Source organism: Episyrphus balteatus, chromosome 4 (assembly GCF_945859705.1).
Source record: "Episyrphus balteatus chromosome 4, idEpiBalt1.1, whole genome shotgun sequence".
NCBI lineage: Eukaryota > Metazoa > Arthropoda > Insecta > Diptera > Syrphidae > Episyrphus > Episyrphus balteatus.
Window position 1 is genome coordinate 4,097,016 of NC_079137.1, and position 17,011 is coordinate 4,114,026.

Sequence of the window (17,011 nt, forward strand, 5' to 3'; positions counted from 1 at the left end):
ATGTGAAATACATCAGAGAAAGTATATTTGTGCTTTTATTCGAATTTATTAGGATTATTTACCTATTAATAGCAAAAAAATCACAAAGTGTCCGGATACTAACACTGGCCGGATACTGGTGCCTTTACTCTAGAACCTGCATTATCCAAGAAAATTTTTAAATTCTTATGAATATACCAAAAAAAAAAAATATTAGATAACTACTAGCTGACCCGGCGGACTTCGTTACGCCTCTTTTGCTATTTACTTCCAATCCAATTTTGGAGTGTGTCAATATTTTCCAAAAAAAAAAAAAAGTCGTGTCACAACATCAAATATAGGTATTTTTAAATAAAAGAATGTGTTTTAAAGTTCCTGTATTTAGAATATAAAATATTACGAATTTAGGCTTTTCATATGAGTTGGAAAACTAACTTTTTTTAACCCCTTGAAAACAATATAAATCCACGACTTGAAGTTGTCAGACATTTTAAATCGTTTTTATAACGCATAAGACTATAAAACTGCATATGTTCTTTCATTTTGGTTAAACCTCCACTCCTAAAATTTGCTGTCAACTTCTAAAAAGTGAAGGTTCTAAATTCGACTGTATTTATTTTTTGTTTGTTACCTCAGAACTTTCGACTGGGCGAACCGTTTTTCATAGTTCTTTTTTTTTCATTCAAAGCTTCCTTCCAGCGCAGTCCCATGTTTTCATAAACGTCTGCCTAACTTAGACCTGCGTTAGATCTGTGATCCTACCAACTCAGTCCAACTGCAGGAGCTTCTGTTCAAAAACGTCATAATGTCGTCAACATCGAGCAGATTGCGCCTAAACTACACCTTAAAAATATTTTTTTTTTAAACAGATTTTGGCTTCGTTTCGTTTTTTATTTTCTCCAAGTAGCAAAATCGAAAATAACAAAAACCGGGTGCGCTACTCGTGTAGAAATTTTGCACCACTTTAACAATTAAGAGGTATGAAAAATAGATGTTGGCCGATTCTCAGACCTATCCGATAAGCACACAAAGTTTAATAAAAACCGGTCCAGCCGTTTCGGAGGAGTTTGGTAACAAACACTGCGACAGGAGAATTTTATATAGATATTAGATTATTTTTATATTTTACAATGTATGTCAATCTTGTAGACGATGTGATACCTTTCTTATATAGTCAATAAAACTAAAAAAACTAAAAACGACACAATTTGTCTTGGACACCAACGCCTTTTCGTAATAGATGATTAAACCTATCCTTAAATATCTGTTATCTATTTAGCCCCAATGTTATCACTCTTCATTAAATTTAAAGTCTCTATAAAAAATTAGAAAACTTTCAAAAAGCATATAAATTTTTAAATTTTCGCTTTTAAAAGGCTGCTTTAAATTGAATGTAGGATGAATAAATTGGGTCTTAATTATTTAAATAAATCTTCTTTTCCAATTAAAAAAATCGTATTTATGAAAAAAAAAAATCTTCTTCCCGCAGCTATGACTTCAATTCGGCAATCTCTGTCCTAAACGCCAGGTGAGTGTCTTTGTTTTTCTATTTATAACGTAAAGAAAGCATTTTAAAAACTCTCCCTGTGTTAGTAATTTACCTATTTAAGTTTAAAAAAAACGTTATTCTTGTGCTCTAAAGTGAGCATTCATGTAAAATTCAAGATAAGGAACATATCCAAGTTTCATAACTTTTTGAAACAAGTATATCTTTTTTACTTTGTTTCAACATAAACTGCGTTCCTTTGGAGATGGCAGACTACTCATGAGATCTTTAATGAAAATTTTCCAAAGAACACGTTAAAAAAAAAACAGCAACCATGCATGAATCGTGTGTAGTTGGTAGTACTATATTCTCGTTTTATCTACTCGTGAGTATTTTACTTTGTCACTTAAAAAAAAAAACGATCAGAAATTATACTTTTGAATATAAAAATCAAAATTTATTTATAAAACATTCTTAAAAAGTAGTAATGTCTTGTGAACTTGTGTTATTTTGTGCTGTGTGATGATTTGTTTCTTAACAAGTTATGTTTAGAAAAAAATATGGAAAAGTGTGTAAATCCGATTGACCTAATAATTCGCAAGATGTGCCTCAAAGAACGAAATTTTACAAATATGAATTTAAAATTTATGTAAATTATGGAAAACACTATAGTAACATCAAATCATATAACAATTCGATACGAAAGCAGACTAAAAAGAAAGTTTATCTAAAAAATCCTGAAAGGGAACAAATCCACAAGCTGATTACTAGTGTGAGGCAGAGCATTCCGTGGAGAGTTATGACCTCCTCTGCAATCGAGTTCATAAGAGTGCCGAAAAATAGAAGAAGAAGATGACATTAGAAATATCAGCAACAAATTAAAATATCAAGGTAAGAATAAGAAGTTAATTATAAGTCATTCCATTTTTGTGCCAATAGTTGCAATAATAAGATTTCAATATTCTTTATACATATTTATATACTATTTCCTTTTGTAATATAAATACATACCTACATGATTTGATAAAAATCTAATTAAGTGATGTTACAAAAAAATTCATGGAAAATATTTCTAATACGAACTGATTTCCGTAGCGTAATTCCCTAAACATTTAAATGTTACGTTAATTTTTAGAATTATGATTCTTCGAATAAAAGTATATTCATGAAGTATTTTAAAATTCATTTAAATCACCTCGAAGCAAAATAAGTGCATAATTTGATGGAACACTTATTTCTTTCAAAGGTAAGGAACCTTTTCTATATATTCGAACTCGTGTTTAAGTAATCTGTTTGAAAATGAAAAAGAAATTACTCTTACTTTTCTTGTTAAAAACTGAATTATCTTCAACATTCAATGAACTATATTTGAATAATTTTTACCCTCCAAATGTTAGAAATGAAAAATTTATTATCATTATTAATGTCTATAATCGTTTAGTAATGTTTATAATTAAAAATGAAATTTAATACCTTTTTTTAAAAAAATTTTTTAATAAAACTTAAAACTTAAAATCCAAAACAAACTGTTTTTTTTTAGTTTTTTTTTGTTTATTAAATTTGTAACTATTTATTTTGTATAGCTGACAAATTTCTTAGGGTTTTAACTTACCTAGAACTTGCAAATTACAAATATCGGATCTAACGTAAAATGTTTTTATATTTCAGAATTATGACGAGCGATTAGATATAAAGGCACAAATAAAGATCAAGAACAATTTTCAAAAGTAACAAAGGACAGTATACAGCGTGGGGTAGTACCACCATTGATTAGGGGTGAGTACCTTGGAGACCTTATTTTAGAAAAGTTTCTTTATATATTAAATTTTGATAATTCCTCCACTTTTGTTACTTAATTCGAACTCCGAAAGTAGGTTGTCTAGAAAAAAATAACAAATTGTTATAAGCCACTTACGACTCAATGAATGATCTATGTAGTTGTTTGTTAAGGCGCAGTCAAGTTCTTTTGCATCTTTAGTATCACACCTTTATTGAAAAGAATAAACTCAGACGTTTATCGAAAGACAAAAAATTTCAAAACCAATTGAACTTAGTAAATCGGATAGTGGAATAAGGCTGAATTTTAGGTTTCAAAAAGTTTTTTAAAATATTTCTTTTAACATTCACATTCTTAACCCGATAATACTTAGGAATTGTTTTAATTTGCGTTTCTTGTTGTTAACTTCTTCTGTCGTACATAGTGGAAAAGATGTAAGGGTGAAAAAAACTCTATTTTTCTAGTGATTTGAATCATATACATTTGAAGGGTGCAGGGGAAAAATAGCACTAGTCCATTCCAACTTTTTTCGAGAAAAACGCATTTTAAAATTTAATACATTTAAAAAACTGTTCTGGCAACTATTTCGATTGAAAATAGGTCTCCTTCGTGGTGTGGATATTTTGACCAATTTTGCTGTTGCCAGATCTCAGTTTAAGTTGGCTTGATCGTTTTGGCTTGCTTGTTTACCGTCAATTTATGTTAAAACTTGTACCGATTGATATTGTATTGGATTTCGACGTTAATAAAAAACAAAAAATATTTATGTGACTCCACATATTTCTTTTAAGCTCAAATCCTAGTGACCATTATTCTACGGTTTGTTTATGAAAAGACTTACAATATTATTAAAGTTCATTGTTAAGTTACTTTCAAAAATTGTTTGCGACATTTGGATTTAATTTAAACTTTGTGTCACAAACAATACTAAGATAACAAACAAAATTTACTATGGGGAAGGGGTCGTTATGCAAGCACAAATAAGTGTCTACTAAGGAAGCATCTCAATACTTTTGACCTATAAAGGACATCCACATACAAAGTCAGCATGACCACGAAATAGCCATCCAACCATATCACTTAAGAATATGATAGATAACTAAATTATTTACCCACTAAGCATTCGACTAAATTAGTACAAAATCCAACAAATTAAATTTTGTTTTTGTTTTAAAATTAAAAATCGATTTAAATTGTTGAACTTTAATATCAATACTACGAGCTTACAATAATGATTTAAACATCAAACGATACCTACCTATGAACCTATAATCCCTCTTGTTAATCTGTGAAAGTGAAAACTCAAAAAAAAAAAAAAATATATTTCCTGTGTTTCTTATTTTTTCCATACTCGTGCTGAGTTATTGACTTGCTGAATTCCGTTGAATCATATTCCCTTAAAAAGAATCCATGAAACCCACACGCGTCATATTTTATCCTGAGAACTTGATAAGAAATAAAAAATACAACAAAAACAAACAGACACACAACTTAAACTTACCCTGTCGCAATCGCAACTCATCACCCCAATGGAATGCGCTCACATGCACCACGAATGAAGCAGTGAGAAAACCATCAGCAGACTATTGCAGCAGCATGCATGTACACTAAAACAGCACAAAATAGCGCAGCACACCAACAACACAATAAACGACAACAAGGGCGGCAGGTGAATGAATCAACAGCACAAGCTGAGCTAAGCACTCAGAGAACGAACTACCATTCAACCAGTTTCACATCCTACTTCCGGTTCGCATTTCGCGAATGCTATCACACAATATAACTTCAACTGAAAAAAAAACCCACTGTGTTGTCACAGATCGTTTTAAAAAGCTCCTCCGCATAGCAGCAATGCAATCTAAACAAACAATTCCCGATTAGTTTTACTTTTCCGATTCAAAATATGATCATCAAAGAAAAGAAGATAAAAATGGGGATGATAATGATGATGATATCGAAGGTATTTCATTCTTCAATTCGAAAAAAAAAAAAACCTAAAGACTGGGCTTTCCTTTTGAAAAGACGATTATTTCATCCTATTCGAAAATGAAAAACCAGGAAAACATAACGAACCATAAGGGCAAACCGAAATGTACATTCATCAAAATGAAACAAAAATTCCCAAAACCAAAATCGAAGGATGGCAAAGTTGTGAGTCCCCTTTTGAACTCTTCCATCTTTTATCTTCTATACCTCTTGCCTAAGTGCAAATGTCTGTGCTGGAGAGAAATTTGATGGTAGAACCAAAATATTTATTCCTCAGCTCAGAGTTAGAAAACCATCTTCAAGTTGCACGGACGGATACAAAACAAAGCAAAAGAGACCTGAAGAAGAACCTTTTTACGAGAAGACACAAGTTAAAGGCAGGAAGGGTAAAGGGACAACAATTCAGATCGACTCAGCTCGACTCGTCGTTGACTTGGGCGGAGAGAGAAAATGATTTTCGATCCGAATTTTCGATTTTCCTCTAAAATTCTGTATGTTTCTTCCATCACTTTAGCCTTGCCTTGCCTTGCTATGGTAGTTTTATTATATTCGTATTCGGTTTGGTTCGGTCGGTGTACCTTGAAGCATTTTTCTCTTCCCCCGCATAACACCCGGCACTGCTGTTTCATCATCACCATCAACATCATCTGGATTTTCCTTCCATCGGGCAGAGGGCACTTTATACCAAACGAACAAACGAACAACCGACAGTCAGTCGGTTGTTCGGTCGAATGTGCTGGTTGGTTGGTGCTATGGTTAATGCCTTCCAACGAAAAACGAGATTCAATGAGATACTTGTGATGGCAAAGGGACGGACACAGCAGTAGCGGGGGCAGACAAAATGGTATTATTTCGAATTTTATATTCTCTCTTCGTGCTGGTTGTTGTACGTAGTACGAGTAAACCTCTTTATATCTACCACCCTTTTCCTCTGTCCCGTGCCTCATATCCAAAAGTTGCTGCAGCAATGTGAAACGATTGTGCGCTGTGCTGAGTTTTGAGTTTTTCGATAAAGCAAAGGGTATGTATCTATCTGTGTCTGTATATACGTTTCGTATTGTAGGTAAGGTATTGCCACAGCTATACGACAACAACGACTACGATGACGACGAGAATAAAATAACCCTCTACTTCACAGAATACTCTATAGTCTCTATACCCTCTCTATAACATCTGCCGTGTGTATGTGTGTTTGACTGAATGTTGGATTATTGCAGATGCCAAAGAGGAAGGACGGTTGTTTCTCTGTGTGTTTTTAAGGCTGCGTTTGCATTGAAGTTTTCTTTCTCTTTTATTTTTTTGTTTTTTGGGAATTTTAAAAAATGGAAGTTAGTTCAAACATTGATTTGGTTTTTGAGAGAAGTTAAAAATACATTTTACGCTGAAAGAATTATTAATCAAGAAATTGGTCATTTGTTGGGGTGCCTTTGATATGCGATTTAGTAAGAAAAAAGGCTTTGAGTTCAGGAAATCGAGGCCAGATATTACCACTTTATTTATAAGCTTAAATCTTAAAGTACATGTATAATTTTGTGCACTGTAAAATAATGGTGTTTGAATGGTTTAAATATTGAGATCATAAGAGAAGAGTCTCTAGATGAAAGTTGAAGGCTCAAAAACCAATTGCCTCTTCCCCTTCGCTTGATTTATTAAAAATTCAATAATTAGTGCTTTAGCTTTTGGGAAAAGTCTTAGCAAGACGCCGTTTGCTTTACCTAGTATTGTTTTTCTAAAAGTTTAAGTTTTTAAAAATATTAGCATTTTTCAGCATGAACACTCCTGGGAGAATGTTTGGAGAGAAGAACTTTGTTTGTTTTTCGGTTCTTCTTCATTAACGATAATACGGTAATTTTTCGTATAAAGAGTTCTGGCAGTGATCTGAAAGTTAACAAACTTAGTTTAGAAATCTATAAGGAAATGGTTAATCTCAACTTGAATTTCAATAATGGCTGTGTTCCTTTGGGCTCAGCATAGTACTTTTTATTACTTCTGAATCCATTCAAAGACATTTTTTCTATATAGAAGAAATGGAGTTGAATACAACCAGAAGTACTTAGCAGTAAATACTTAAGGCCAAAGGAACACAGCTAATCTTTGTTTTTAATTCATCTTGAAGGTAATCAGCTAGTATTTCTCTAATATTTTGACGGATTTTAGATGCGATTTTACTTGCTCTTCTGAGAAATATTATATTTATTTTATATTTCCCGGCTCCTTTTGAAAAATTGAGGACTTATTATTCCCTGTATCTACTCTATTTCTTTCGAGAAATTTGGGGCTAACATCCCTAACTCTTGCAGCCACGGTACTATGCTGATTTAGAATTATCGGATGTACTTTTCTTCATTGGTGTTCATTGGGTTCTAATCTAGAAGATCAATATTTGATGTCTCCGGCTGCCGGTGAATTGTAATGAAAATAGTCTTATGGATGTTAGACACATTTTAATATATTGGAGGAGATATCTGTCCATTTTAATGAACTTTGCTTCTATCTACCACATCTTGTTCCTGGAGTATTTTTGTTTGTTTGTGTTTGTGGCTTAAGTTGCTAAATAAACTTAACAAACAAACAAAAAGGCATTTTCTTTGCATTAAAGGATGCGAAGTGCAGATTTGCAAGACTCGTGAAGCAAATTAAGAAGCCTGTACCTTTTCCTAATCATTAGCTGGATTTAATGTAAAGCAAAGTTTCTATTCTTCAAAATAGTCGGCAAACTGAACCGAAATAGCTCGTTAAAAGATATTGAACAAAGATTTTGTTTGTGAAACTTTTCATTTGAAAGGTTTATCGTGGTGCTTCTTTAATGCGAGACTGAGGGTCATCTACCGGATCTACATAGTCTTCTGAAACACTAGTTTCGAGTTTATTTTAAAGTCCTCCCAAGCTGGTAAAACTCCAACGAGGTCGTATGTGGGTTTCTACCCTTATGGGGCTATTATAGAAGATAGAGACATGGCATATGCGAGGGAATCATCGAGAAAACTGATGGCACTTCTCAGGATGCGGTTGGTGCAAAGAAATTTTGTTTTTCTGGAAATATTTTTTTTTTTTTTGAAATTAATCTCCCTCGTATTATACTTAAAGGGCAGAAATACATCTATGAAATGACAGCTAAATTTGTCTGCTAAATTTTTTAGATACGAATAAATTCCGATGAAAATTTTAAGCTATCATTCACGAGGCTACCGTAAATCTCAAGTGGAGTTTTGTTTCCCTCGGAATATTTTTTTCCACCGAATTTATTTTATGATCGTATATCAAAGATTATTTTCAGTGAAGAGAAAATACTTGCAAATGACAGGAAATGACCTTGAAAAAATCTTTTGGACATCAGCATCACAGCCTCTATGAAATAAAAGAATGGTCCTAGTTTAAAATCTTGTGATCTGCGGCTTGACAGTTTCAGTATTGAACCTACTTAAAATAATCTGGAATGTAGCTCTGGGCTGCTTACGAAATCGTCTTCATTTTTTAGCAGAAAAGACAGATATTAGTTTTTTTGCAGTCTTGAGATTTAAAAACGAAAGAGTTTTGATTTGTTTCAACTCTTTAATCTCATAAAAAAAATAATGTCCAGTCATGAAAGCCCGGTGGTTGGTTCCGGTTACCTGCGTAGTGGTATTCTAAAACCAGCAAGTCAGTCCCTGTTGGCTTATTAACTGATTGTTAAGGAGGTATTTAATGTGCTCAAATGTTCATTTTACCCAATTTTTTTCGAAATGCAAAATAATTTTTTTAATAAAACTACCTAATTCCAAACATGAAGAAGTGTAAACCGAACTTAAAGAACTCAAAATACACACAGCACACAATCACCTTATCCTCTGTACAGCCATGGGATTTCATGCACTCATAAACGTATAGAGTACACACATATCCATCCGAACCTGAGTGTTTGGTTCTTGCTTCGTTTCGTCGTCGTCGTCGTCGTTGTCGACGTCGCACTCGCAACGAACGATTGTGCCACATCAACCTAATGGCAGTAGGTATATACCATCCGCTGTATACATCTATGTGTTACTTGGGTTATACCACATCTGCCGTACCGTATAACTCCAGCACAATAGACACACGCTCATACATATACACATGCCAGCAAGCAGCAGCAGCAACACCACACAAAGCATAATGAAATCCATGGCACAGTCATAGCGATAGCAGCCAACAACCAACCAACCAACCTTCCGCAGAACATATAACCATAGCCAAATCCATAGATACAGATATAGTAGGTATGTTAGGTACTGCTGGTAAATGGATGGTTCATGGCCCAGCACCAGAGGATGGAATTGGAACGGGAAGCAGGACGAGGTATTGGGGGCGCCGTGGTCTTATGAGATACGACCGACCTGCTAGAGAGGATGACGAGCTGTTTGGTTGGTGGGTGAATGGGTCGTTCAGTTCGGATCGGATCGACTCTGTATTCTGTGTTCTTGTGCTCGGTCTATGGACTGAAACAGGCGGGCGTCATCAGAGCTATACTCGCTCATTCCCCGAGCCAGTGCTGAAGTGAGTAGGTATACTGCAGCAGCAGCAGCGGATGAGGAGTGTGAAGCTCGGAGGGATGTTGTTTTTTCGCCTTGGTATACAAATTCCTTTAACGCTTTCTAGTTTAAGTTGTGTGCTTGCGATAATGGCATCTCTCTACTCATCGTCGTCGTTGTCGTCGTCGTCGTTATTGTGGCCCGTTCGTAGCCGAGTACTGTTGGAGGAATACTACTGCTGCCTCAACGACGTCGAAGAAGAACCAAGAAGAGTTTTGTGCTTTTGTCCTCGCATCAGAGCTCTCTCTGGGTACATATTCCAGCTATATAGACGTTATTAATGTTGATGATGAAGAAGAAGTGGTGGACTGCTGACTCCTCCACACAATTCTAGAAAAAGGGTGGTGGTGGGGTTTTTTTGACTCAGAAGGTCTTTTTAATCTGTAGCCTGTTTTTCTTTTTTTTTCAGATTTTTTTTTTCTTTCTTTTTGGAGGACATGGTGAAAAGCTTTTCGTTCTCTCTTCTCTTTTATAATACTACAACTACACTGGTTCCTGTTTTTTTTTTTCTTATTTTTCATTTTCAATTTTTCCTTTTGCGTTATTATGGCAGGAAATTTTATTTTAGATCCTTTTTTGCGTTGATGCACACCACATATACACTTGTACCATATTCTAAGGACGACCAAGACGACTAAGACGACGACAACTACTATGACTACGAACTATATGAACGAACCAACTAACCAACGGACAAGGGAAGCATTTTCTGACATGACATTGTTATCAAAAATGGGAACGAAGTTTCTTCTCTATTTCTGAGCATTTCCTTCTTAAAAAATAAAAAAAAAAAATTATTATTTGTGGGGATATATTTTTTTTTGGTAAATTTAGAGAAAAAAGAAAAAAACAAACAATTTTATGGAAATATGTTAATTAGAGTCGTTTGTTAATAATAATTGTCAACGTTAGATTAGGCGGGAAATGGTAAGCTTAAGCTACCGTTAACATGTAGATTAATTTTTTTTTGTTTTGTTTTAAAAGTCAAGGGTCAATATTTTGCAAATTTTTGTTGTTGTTGTTGTTGTTGTTGTTGTTGTTGTTGGTAAAAGGGATGAAACTTGTCATGGCTATTAACCAGAACAAGGTGTTTAATTGCAATGGTTTTTGAGATACAATGGAAAGAGTTTCACTTTTGAATGTAGATTTTAATGGTTAAAAAAAAGATGGTAGATTCAATGGTGATATCTAAGATTTGGAGATAATTGTTCGCTCGTGAAATTTTAATCAATAGGAAAAGGGTTTTAATTGCATGGTTTTATTTCGCGAAGGGTTGCCAGAGGTGCAGATAAAAAATACGAAAAGATATCGCTATGCATTGACGTTTCCATCAAAGGCGATAGAGTTTCCGTCATTATTTTTAAAACTTTTTTAATTAATTTCTCTCTTTTCTACAGTTATTAGTATGATGTTAAGCTATGACAACATATTCCTTTTTACATAAATAGTGAAATTAGTTTCATTTTCTATAACAGCGGTAGTAAAAAAATTTTGTATCTATTTTCAAAGTTAAAATTTACTCGGTCACTGGGGCGTATGCGCAACATTTTTTTTTTTCATACATTTTTTTATTGCTTGAGAATTTTTCCCTTCTCTTTATTAATACTGACCATTTCTGGACCAGTTAGATAAATGAACAGTTACAAAAAAAATATTTTGCATACAGTTGTGTTCAAAATAATAGTAGTGCCTGCAACAAAATAACATTTTTTTATATTTACGGTGCTTCTACGGTTAAAAATTTAATTTCTTTGATGTCAAAGTTTGTAACGGTCAATTACTAATAAATGTATCGTAGTTTTAAAATGAAAAAGAAGGTGCTAAATAATTTTTCATTGACCTTTGGTTGTTCTTTCTAATTTGGCCTGTTCAAAATAATAGTAGTTAAAGTTATTTTTGAAGAATTTAAAAGCGGTTTATACCTTAGAATATTTATGTTTGCTTTAAAAGTAAGTACTCATATAATTTGAACAATTTTTCAACAAAAAACGATTTGTTTCGGTTTTAATCTATTTAAAGTTCGAAGAGCAAAACATTGCAGTTCGGTTAACGGAAACTTATACGAAAGCTGCTTGAAGAAGGAAAAACCTACTTGGAAATTCAAGGTTATATTAGGATGGTCCCCTACAATGGTAGCCAATACAATAAACTCAACAAAAGACCCGAAACGCGCGGTAGAAAAAGAAAAAAGACCGTCGTAGACGACAGGCGTATTGTCTAGATGAGCAAATTTGAACCTTCGGCATCGTCGTTTCGAATCCAGACGGCTTTAAGCCTGGATTGCAGTGCAGTGACCATTCAGAGGCGACTGTTAGAGACTAATTTTTGCGCTTGAAGTCCACGAAAAGTTCCGCGGAACATATTAAAAAGCGTATCCAGTTTGTAAATACCACATAAACTGGCCAACGAAGTAATGGCGTAACATATTGTTTACTGATGAGAGCAAATTTGTCCTCTTTGGTGGTACTGGATCTCCACAATACGTCCGACGTCCACCCAATACGGAATATGTTCCAAAGTATACGACGAAAATAGTAAAACATGAAGGGTCCAAAATTTTAGTATTTTAACATATTTCTTTGTTAACAGCGGAACTTTTCGTGGACTTCAACCGTACAAATTAGCCTCTAACAGTCACCTCCGAATGTTCACTGCACTGCAATCCAGGCTTAAAGCCTTCTGGATTTGAAACGACGATGCAGAAGGCTCAACTTAGCTCATCTGGACAATACGCCTGTCATCTACGACGGTTTTTTTTCTTTTTCTACCGCGCTTTTCGGGTCTTTCGTTGAGTTTATTGCATTGGCTACCATTGTAAGGGAGCATCCTAATATAACCTTGAATTTCCAAGTAGGTTTTCCATTCTTCAAGCAGCTTTCGTAAAAGTTTCCGTTAACCGAACTGCAATGTTTTGCTCTTCGAACTTTAAATAGATTAAAACCGAAACAAATCGTTTTTTGTTGAAAAATTGTTCAAATTATATGAGTACTTACTTTTAAACCAAAAATAAATATTCTAAGTTATAAAACGCTTTTAAATTCTTCAAAAATTACTTTCACTACTATTATTTTGAACAGGTCAAATTAGAAAGAACAACCAAAGGTCAATGACAAATTATTTGGCACCTTCTTTTTCATCTTAAAACTACGATACATTTATCAGTCATTGACCGTTACAAACTTTGACATCAAAGAAATTAAATTTTTAACCGTAGAAGCACCGTAAATATAAAAAATGTTATTTTGTTCCATGCACTACTATTATTTTGAACACAGCTGTATATTCCTTGCAAAAGCTTAAAAATGGCTTAAAATTTAATTAAATAATAATAACTTTTTAAGTTGCCTACTCACATTTTAAAACATTGGCAACCATGGCTCCTGTATAGGTGCAGTTGGCAACACTAGCATAATTTTGTTTTTCATCAAAATTTTAACATGTAATTATATACGGAAAATTAATACATCGGGATCTTGTACCTCATAATCTAATTCAGTGGTTTTCTGTTGAGTCGGAAGTCTTAGTAAGGCTAAGGCTGCACCTTTTTCTATACCAGTGATACTCTTAGAGACCTTAATTATTCCTCGAAACATGCAGTACCTCTGCAAAAAAACTTAGTCATAAAAATTGTATATGAACCTAGTATCTCTGACTACGTGGTTTAAGTGAAATAATTTTTAAAAAATTAATTATGGTCATGAAAATCAGTGCTTTTTGAACACAAACAAAATTTGTGCTGTCCACCGAGGCAAACAATTCCAAGAAAAACATGGATTTATTGAGTATCTACGCAAGCATATCCATTGTGGGCTTATACACTTTAGCCCTAATTTCTTGGTTTTAATTGTACAAAATATTTAGAGAAATTATAATACCATTTGGGAGTTTTCAATAAATATGACATGAATTTTAGAATTTTTTTTTTAGATTGATTTCTATAAAATTGAAAGAAGGGTTCTAATTATTTTTGTAAACTAGTAAAAAGAGTAGGTACACAAAACGTATTTTCGGGGCATTCTCCTTATACATAATTGGATCGTAGTTCTGAGTTTCTAACTATCCAGCTACTCAACATTAAGCTTTTTTACCAATTGTTGTGAAATTTATCTACAGAAAATTATCAGGCCTGTTCAGTAATTTAATTTTGCCATGCTTAAACGGCCTTCTAGCCTCAAAATCCAACTCCGAACTTGTGAAATCTTGTTCTCAAGCTGCTATTTGTTTTGGTCCAGCTTCTGCTGTTTTTTTACAGCACAAAGAGGAACTTATCCTTTTCCTGAGATAACAGAAAAAAAACATCATTGATTGGGGATGTTTGGTTTTTGGAATAACTAGCTCTCGTTTGTTCTGCGTGCTTTTTATTCAACTCTCAAAACCTCTCGATGTTCTAGAAAAAACACTTTCGTTTAAAAAGATATTATTAAACAATAGATTTAAAGACATTTTCGAAATAAAAGATTGGACTTGATGTGGTAATAAAAACCAAAGCAAGAATTTGGAAATGGAAACAATTTATTGAACATTCAGAGGCAACTGCTCAAATAAATGGAGTCAGATTATAATGAGACTATATTCTTAAATGCAGGGATATAGGGAGTGGAGTTAAATTTTAGAAATATATTAAAGAAAAAGCAAAGCTATTAAAACTAAATTTTCTTAAAAAGAAAATAACATTCAAAGTGAAATGTTGGTTCTCTCCCAAAAAATTGGTACCTGGACGAAGTCGAAAGAAACTCAGGAGTTCAAAAACAAAGACTACAAGACAGTTATCAAAATAAATGGTTTTTATAGCCTTAGATATTTACCTCAAGACAAAAAGACTCAAAGCACTAAAAAAAAAAAATTATGACCCTTAGGTGTGACTATTAATTATGTTCTTTTTTTTTTTTTGGCCGCTAAAACTTAGTTTGAAATTCATTTCACCCCAACACTTCAGGTTTTCGAAGTAACCTCAAAAAAGATTTTCGTTTCAGGGTGTCTTTGAACACTTTATTATGTTATCTAGAAAACCTGACGTAATCGAGGGGATGCGACTATGTTAATTATATTTATCTTTTTCATCGATCACATCAGTTTTTTTAGATAACCACAAAAAGTATTCGCTGACACCCTCAAACGATTTTTTTTTTCGAGGTTATTTCAAAAGCCTGACTACAGATTCGGTTTAGCGACCCAAAAAACATACATAATTTACATAGTCGCACCCACCCCATGGTCAGAACTTTTTTTGTGGTTGCTTAATTTTTGTTGTGGTTCAGTAATTTTAAAAAACTGCATTGTTATTGCATTTTAACTTTTAAATACCAAAAATAGGGTCTTCAATACTTATTCATCAAATGCATACAATTAAAAGACCTTTCAAAAAATTATTGTTTTAAAGGAAAAATTGTTTGATTCTCCGCGTTTGGCAGTTAGTAAAAAAGAGAATATAATAGAGGGCAATTCTCCAGCTTGGAAAGTTTTCAGTAGCATCCGGGAAGGTAAGGGTTGGATGTTCGAAGATCCTATTCAAAAAAAGCTTAAATTCCATGCCTTCGATATCAATTGATTTCCTTCATGTCTCACTGCAAAATCTTAAGTACATTTTTGTCGTTAAATTTTCTATCGCGCTTGCGTCACATCATCAAGTAATTAGCTTTAAAGCTTACGTCAGACTATTGAAAGCTTCTACAATTATTATCAATGACACTTTTAGAGTGATTTCAAATAACTGTCGTCGCAACTTTTATCGATGAAAGAGGTTGTTAGTTTCTATATTTTTGTTTGATGTTTATGCGTCTTTACTTTGTTGCATTCGTTCTTTATGCCCTGACTCGTGTTCCTTTTGACTAGCACTGTTATTCGATTTCTATGCTGAAGCCGTGAGTGTTTTATTTTTTTATATCTACTTCTACTACTATCACTCCATCCTCACGGTAGATGTCATGTGGATTCATTATGGGTGAGATGGGAAAAAGGTGGTCGCCGACACCGTCATCATCGTAGTCGACGCTGCTGTCGTCGTCGCAGGCTTCGTTGTTGTGTCTTCGCCGCCGCGGCACAACAAATTGATCTAAAGAAGAAAACTTGACAGGCAATTGTGTGCTGTGTGTTGTCCGCAGGGTGCAGGGATGGCATGCGTTCTGTCGCAAATGACGTTGGGTCTCAGCTCGGCTCGAATCGGCTCTTATTTTTTCTTCAATCTCCTCCCTCTGACCCTCCCTCCTCTCTGTTTTACTAACTCCACTCGCTGTTGTCTTATTTATTTTTTATTTTGTTGTTGTTTTTTCTTCGGGCAAATAGCAAGTTGATTGCATCAACTTTGCTGTTTGTTGTGGGACTTTGGATCTACAAAATGTGTGTAGTATGTAAAATTGTTGTTGTTGTTGTTGTAGTATTGTGTTGGTGGAAGAGTAGATTTGGGGTTGAAGACGACAACAAACGGTGTGTCTACGAAAGTATTAACAGCAACAGAACATGGGACACGGCACGGTACTGGACGGGACACACAAAACAACACACACTTACAGACACAATGGAACATTATTGAAGGCGTCGTAGTGGCCGTATAGTCAAGAGAGCAGTTAGGTAAGTTGTGATGGACAAACTTGAGGGTAGTTTTACTCGTCGTTGGTTCGTTTATGGCTGGCTTGGCTAGCAAAGCAAGCACCATCAACATCATCAACTACAACCCTTGTTGGAGTCGTAGTCGTCATCGTCATCGTCGGATGTTAGCTTAGTTGGGCTTTTGACTGGCACAGGTAGAAAATATACAATAAGAGTGGGTGGCTTTTGATGTGCATAATGTGTGTTGAGGGAGAAGCACAAATGCGTCATTTATAGCAGTCGTAGAAATAGATGAGAATTGTGTTTATTCGATCTTTTAGATAGCAGATAGGATTTTTTTTTTAAGTGGTGTTGCATGCAATGACGTTCTCAGTTAAATTTTTATAGAAATTTAGTTTGTGAATTTAAGTGAAACAAGAGGATCTTGTTTCGATTAAAGTTTAATCGTTTGGTGTAGAAAAGTTAATATTCTATAATTGTTGCATGACATAAAAGTGAAATGACAAAAAAGAAAAAGTTGTTGGTTTTCAAAGAAATTAAACAACAAAAAAAAATCCTCTTTTGCGATTTATTTTTTTATCTGCCACGCACAAGCTTTTGTGTGCCTATACTAAGCCTAAAACGACTTTTGTTCTTTCATTCATTTAATTTTGGTTGGTTGATATTTGTCTTGGGGAAAGAGTCGTCATA

The 17,011-nt window shown here is 34.0% G+C and overlaps 1 protein-coding gene across 6 annotated transcripts in view; it reads left to right on the top strand.

The window, feature by feature from the left end:
• Nucleotides 1-17,011, top strand: part of LOC129920042 (transcription factor mef2A) — a 90,073-nt gene that overhangs the window by 2,931 nt on the left and 70,131 nt on the right. For 2 of the 6 annotated variants that reach the window (XR_008773174.1, XR_008773177.1), the window contains exons 3-4: nucleotides 1,469-1,507; nucleotides 3,134-3,241. The exons of 1 other annotated variant lie outside the window; for it this stretch is intronic. The gene's annotated coding sequence lies outside the window, so the exon portion shown is untranslated. Of the gene's footprint in view, nucleotides 1-1,468; nucleotides 1,508-2,218; nucleotides 2,357-3,133; nucleotides 3,242-17,011 lie in introns of those variants that run through there. 3 more of the 6 variants (XR_008773175.1, XR_008773176.1, XR_008773178.1) reach the window with 3 other exon arrangements.